General features: G+C 41.2%; 1 long non-coding RNA gene across 1 annotated transcript; it reads left to right on the plus strand.

The window, feature by feature from the left end:
* Window positions 1-782: 782 nt before the first annotated feature.
* LOC140655896 (uncharacterized) lies at window positions 783-1,857 on the plus strand. The gene is made up of 3 exons (XR_012043905.1): window positions 783-1,238; window positions 1,343-1,510; window positions 1,650-1,857. It is a non-coding gene; the product is annotated as an uncharacterized lncRNA (long non-coding RNA).
* The last annotated feature ends 4,710 nt before the right edge of the window (window positions 1,858-6,567 follow it).

A 6,567-nucleotide genomic window follows, 5' to 3' on the forward strand; every position in this document is an offset into this window, starting at 1 on the left:
CTGGCATATTCAGGACAACAACAAAAAAATGCTAAAAGATGTCAACAGTGCATTCTTTCTGTGGAATAAGAATTACCAGATAAAAACATTAATGGTTTTAAATAATATTTTATGGCGACAACAAATCAAGCTGGCTAAACTTTGTTTTGAGTTCTGAAGCACAGGTCTGGAATTATGCGTGTTTCAAAGAACTTCATTTCCTAGATCATGAGCTTTTCTAGCCTTTATAAAAACCCGTGTTACTAAAGCAGCAGCACTAGGATCAAAAGTTAGATTTGATTGTGTGTTGACAGGCAAAGGCTGACCTCTACAGATTCCTAAACTAAGAGATTGCCTTACCCTCTACAGATACAGATAAATCCACTCTTATCTTTAGATGAAGAAACTGTTAAGATTCAGGCACCACACATTTATCAAGAAAGAAAATAGAAACGTGAGCTATTCTTTTTTAAAAGGTTACCATAGCTTAAACATTCCTGAAAATATTTATACTCATAACAGACTAGACCTACTGAAATGGTCTCGCCTAGGATTTGGTCTTTGACATTCTCAGCAATCCTGTTGACTTCAGCTGGATCACATGGCTGCCACGGAAAGCAGAATTTAGCAAGGAAAAGGAAAAGACACAAAGTAGTTAAAGACCATTTGGAAGACAACGCTTGCTTTCAACGTTACTGACTATCCCTCAGGACCCAAATTAGAGTTCTGTTATATTTTAAAGCATTGCTTTCAAGCTTGCTGGAAGTGTCAGACAATTTGAATAGATCTCCATTTTAATTTCCAATCTAGCAATATGGAACAGCTGCCATAACTTTGTGCAACGTGGCAAATTCGACATCCTCATTCCTCAAATGGCAATCATCAAGAAGGGACTCTGAAAAAAGCATAATATGCTTCCACTTTTACTGCCTTTTAGTAACTCCCAGTCAAAATTGTACTTTAGATAAGGAACCCAGACCCTCAATTGTACTTTTAACTTGCACTGTCTACAACAGGAAGCAAAGGTGTTGGGTGAAAGTTGATGGGATTTCTAAAACTCCCTCTCCTACTTCCAGCCAGTGAGCTGGAGGTTAGTTTACATCTTTCTGGCTTATGCATCATGCTCAGTGTTAAAGGCTCCCAGTCAGGACTTCCCCCACAGCTGTACTGGGAAGATGTAATGGAACAAGCCACAGCTCAGCCTCACCAAATCTGCCTTGTCAAAGCCTCCCTGGCACCTACAGCTCTGGCAGCCAGGGGTGAGAGTATGAACTGAAGTGTGTCACCCTCATGCTTTTCCTGCTTCCTAGCAGAAAGAAAATGTTGAAAGGAAGATGGAAATAACAATCATTATGTTCTTAAGTTTTTGTATTTCAGACCATGTTAACTCAAGAGGGAGAACTGAATCCAGACGAAAAGCACTTCGGGATTCAGATGAAAAACCTTAGCACTGTGCCCCACTCTGGGACTGTCTAGACAAGGACAAAGGCAGCTCAGCCATATTCAGGGGAATCTGTGTGTATGAGATGAGGTACATTTCTGAGCACAACCCTATGTTACATGTAGCTTGAGAAGGAATATCTCTTTTTTTAGAGTGCTGTAGCATTGATGAGTTGGTCCTGTTACAGGAACAACGCCCCATCTAGCTCACATTTTTTATTCATTCACAGATTATATATTGTGTGCACTTAGATAAAGCTACCTCCCACTCTTCTCCTTACTTCTAAATAGAAGACTCAAAGGAGTTTTGAGACCTATCGCCCCACAGCATGATGTCACCAGTGCACGGAGTAAGAAGAAACACCAACATCCAGCAGAGATACTGTTGCTCCAAGATGGACTATTTGTTGCTGTACAAATAAAACACAATTAAAAAGCCTCCGGCATGGCTGATTTCAATTGCTAAATTAACATCTCCGTTTTCATTTCTGCAACATGTCTCTACTACTGAGTTTGTGGTTTCTTGCCTTCCACATGATACAACCAGCTTCTGACCCTGAGATTCCTCCCTTCGATAGTCTACATTTTTCATGGAACTCAGCCTCCAAGAATGAAACCCACTCTCACTAACCTGTTTTCTGTTACCAGTATACTAACAGGTACATTTATATATTGGGAAGGACACACATCAGAGTAGCATGGATGTCTCTTACTGGAGTTTGCCTCTAGAAGTTACCATTAGAAACACAGAAAGCAGAACAGAAAAATTAAGGTCAGCATTTTCCAAATGGGCTCCAACTTTGGATGTCTAACTTGATACCATTTCCAGTCAGTAATTTCTTCACAAAATCAGATTCCATCCCACCTTCTACCACACAGTTAACTTAGATCCCAGGTCTCATTGCTCCCTTCCATATTTTCACTACAATTCCTGCCAGTGTAACTTGTGGACACTGGTGGCACAAACACATTAACTTCACCTGGCAATGAGTGATTCTCTCTCAGCCTGAGTGCATGCCAAGACCACCCTAATCTGCTCAAGAAATTATAAGCCGTGCAGCTATTTGCACTGAAACCCCTGCAGAAACAGCCCTCCCCCACTTCCTTCTCTGCTAGCTTGCTCTAACAGCAGGCAGACATAAGTGAAAGGAAAAACAATGAGAAAGGAAACTTGGGAGGGACAGGTTAGAAGCAGAAGGAAGAAGCAAAAGGTCTGACTCTGCAGACCGTATTCATGATGAAAAGCATTTGCACAAATAACCTAATTGCATTCAGTGGGACTGCCGGGCTGAGTAAAAGTGCTACGAGTGCAAGCGACAATTGCAGAGGCAGGAAACAAGTAGGAAGAGAAAGAAAAAGGAAGCCCCACATGAATCAGACACCTGCACAGAGGAGAGCAGTCTCATACACCCCAGGAAAAACAAATCAACCAAAACGCTAACTGCCTTTGAGTTATTGCAGAAGTATTTATAGAGCCTTTCCCGACCTCTGCCTCACTTCCTGGCAGGCGACACCACAGAAAGAATCTTTACCACTGGCATCCCCTTCTTCCGCCAAACAAAAATTCAGTCCCTTCCCAAAAGCACAACAAAGCCAGTAAGAGAGACCAGCCGGGCTGCAAGAGCAGTTTGGTCATTACCTGAGGAAGGATGAATGTGCAGCCAGGGACACGCTTGTAGGAGACATAGTAACTACTCTCATAGGAGGGAGAGTGGGCAATCTCTTCCTGCGTAATGAGCTGGGGGAGCAGCATTGATTTAGGTTACTTGCAGCAAGGAATAACACAGGGGCCAAGGAAGTGATGGTTTCCACTGAAACCCCTAGTCTCTTCCAGATGGTCGCTTCTTTCCTTTCTTTACAAAGGACAATGAGACACTGAAAAGAACTGGATGTCCAGTAATTGTATTGCTCCTTTTCCAGTGAGCTCTTTCAGGAATTCTCAAAACAGCTTCTGTGACAGAGCAATTCTAAGTTTATAAATCATTAAAATAATACATTTATTTATCAAAACCTCTCCTCCTAAAATGAAACACTAGAGAGCAATCCAATCATTCCAATGAATACATGTATTTGAATTCTCAGGGCTCATACTAATTGGCACTTTTCAAAATGTTTCCAGTTAGATGTGTCCATAAGCTTGAAAAAGAAAATAAAAATATGCCCCTCTGAGATGGACTGATGTTTGTGAAACAGAACTATTAAATCAGTGAGACCAGGGACTGAATTCAAAGCAATGATGGTTTGAGATCATACATTAAAGATGATGGGATCCTTCTAAATCACCTCAAACATGAAACACTTGCAGTACTAACTTACAAACTTATCTGAAAAACACACACTACCACCTACTGGCAATTATTCATATATGTTATTTACATACTGATAAGTGGTAACAGTATGTGCACATTTGATTTGCATGAACTTTGCTAGGACAAAGATCAAGCTTCATCTTTACAATTACTAGACTTGTATTTGAAGAAAAATAGACTCCTGAGCATGTAGTTCCCAGAATGTGTGACCAGTTTATTTTCTTCTTTTCAGTAAGAACTTAAGACAGAATAGCTGTTTATTTAAATACTTCTCATTTGAGGTTCTTGCTTTTGTCAGTGAATCCTTTACTGTAAGACTGGGGGTTTTTTGCTCAACCATAGAAGGCTGGTAGCATGGTACCACCAGGCTTACAGACCTTGTTATTTTATACCCAACTGTTCTGGAAACTGGGCATAAATTACAATGGTGGTATGGGCCCAGAGAGGAGAATTTGAGCAAGTGCTGCTTCTAGGTATCACCTCTCTTCTGCACCAACCACACAGAAGCCTGCGAAAAGGAGGGCCATAGCTGGATAGAGGAGATAACACCAGGGAGCGATCACACTCTGAAACATCTTTCCCTCAAGTGATTCCTTGCCTTTTGCTGCAGCTCTCACCGTCTTGCCCTAAGGTTCACAGTGATGCCATAGAAACATCTTGGAGGTAAAAGTGCTGTGATGTATATGCCAGAAAGTAATGTTAGTTAAAGGGCCACATGTGAATGTCACAAATATCATCTTTTCTGAGCTTGGATGACATGTTTTTCAGCCTGCATGCTCTCTCTGGACACCTTTGCCTGCTGGCAAAAATATGATTGCTGATGTGGTGCTGGCATGGACGATGCCTAGTTTTGGGCTATATATGACTTACATATACAAGTCGATGCTAGGACTGATGTAAGGGCCATAAAGGCCTTGTGAAACAAGGACTGATAACAGGACTATGTCAACAGGACCTGCAGCATGACTGAATCCTCACCTCTGAAAGGAAATGTGTCAGGAAAGCTGGGACTGACACTACTGAGTCACTCTACGACCTGCAGTGCACTCAAACTCAGTTCCTGGTGCTGCAGTACAGCTACTGCCATTTCTTCCGTGAGATCACCTTTCAGAGAGGATTTTGGTATGTGGGTGGTAATGTCAGAAAGATTGGCTGGTCCTGATGTAAAGGCTCACTGAAGGCCAAAGATTGAGATTGTGAAGAATTACCCCTGCAGTTCTACAGGGGCACCTGCCTACATGACACCGAGTTAAACCTAAGACAATGTCTATTCAAAAGTCAAACCAGCAGCAGTAGAAGCTGATTGCCAGGTATTCTAGCCCTGCAGGAAAACAACCTTTTCAGTGTCTTATGAATAAAACCTTCTATCTAACAATGGCATTGTATGTATATAAAGAAATATTTTAAAACTAATAAACTTTGATATATTTATAATTAATCACATTTATAGTTTAATTATATATTTTTTACCTGAGTCGATTTTCAAAATATTTTTTCTGTTACTTGTATCTTAATTAAACACAAGGTTTCCTGCTGGCAAGTATCAGACTAGCTCAAGACAGGCCTTCAGATACGCTATGCTAATGCCTGACACTCAGGAACAGACACTTTGCGTTCTCTTCAATATGTGCATTACAAGTAGTATTTTAATTGGGCTCCCAATTCAGAAAGCTGGAATGAGCTTGTGAGTCATTTTTACAAGTTGACTCACATGCTGCAAAATTGAAAAATTTGGTGCGGGGAAAAAAAAGGCAGAGGGTAGATTTCTGCACATCACTGTCACTGAGGAAAAGAGTGAGTTTGTCCCTAGTACCCAGCTGCAGCAGCAGAGTGGGTTCAGCAAGTGCATTACTTGGATGAGGCTTTTTTGTCTGTAACTGTTGAAGAAAGGATGCTCTTAGAAGGCTTTTGTTTCATGAGAGCTGTGATTAAGAGATTATATCAAGTATTATAATTTTGAGATTCTTTTCCCTTTGGAAAAGGGACCAGTCCTAGCATCACGGGATGCCGTGTTTCAGCGATTATATTTCAGCAATTCCATTTTAAGACTGGTTAACATATTGACAATAGGGAGAGGGATCCTCCTCTCCCTTAGGTGCCAACCCTGCAGGCTCAAATTGGAGACAGAGTAAGACCAAGTTCTTTTCTCCTTGCACATCACCACTGAGGAAATGTCCCACAGCTCCTGCTATACCCATGTGAAAACCCTGTTGTCTTTCTTTTCTACTGTCTGCATTGTTTGTGCAACCTCAGAGCCTCAAACCATTTGCATGGGTGCAAGGGATGGGAACTCACTCAAAACAAAGCAAGAGGAATCAAATCTATCCTTCTCTTTCTGCTGTGTTAGCTTCAAACAGTGGTAAAAACCATATTACTTACTGAAGCAAGTAAGTGTGAACTGCAATACACAGAAACTGCAGGTATGCCGAGTAAAAGGCTTTTTTGAACTGTCACTTTTCCTGCTATAACCACATTTTAACATTTTTCTCTCCATATCCTTAGAGGAATCCATACAATACACAAATGAAAGGCAGATTCAGAGAAGGCAGAAAATGCCGGGGTGTTTTTCATTGTCCTGAGGACAAATGCCAGAGCCCTTCTGGGACATTCAGAACATCTAGTCACTGTATCTTATTCAAGGGAAAAGCCATCTGTCAACAAACTAATCACTGGACAGATTCAGAGACAACTGAAAATAAAAAGCCAATACAAACGTGCAGTTGAGGTTCCAGTCAGCAACTAGCCACAGAAAACAAACAAATCCTGTCTGCAAAGCCTGGCATTTGGGTCCAGCCATTTTTCACTGAAGTCAAAAGCAGGGGGGATAATACGACGTGAT

The sequence above is a fragment of the Ciconia boyciana genome, chromosome 8 (genome assembly GCF_034638445.1).
Source record: "Ciconia boyciana chromosome 8, ASM3463844v1, whole genome shotgun sequence".
NCBI classification, from domain to species: domain Eukaryota; kingdom Metazoa; phylum Chordata; class Aves; order Ciconiiformes; family Ciconiidae; genus Ciconia; species Ciconia boyciana.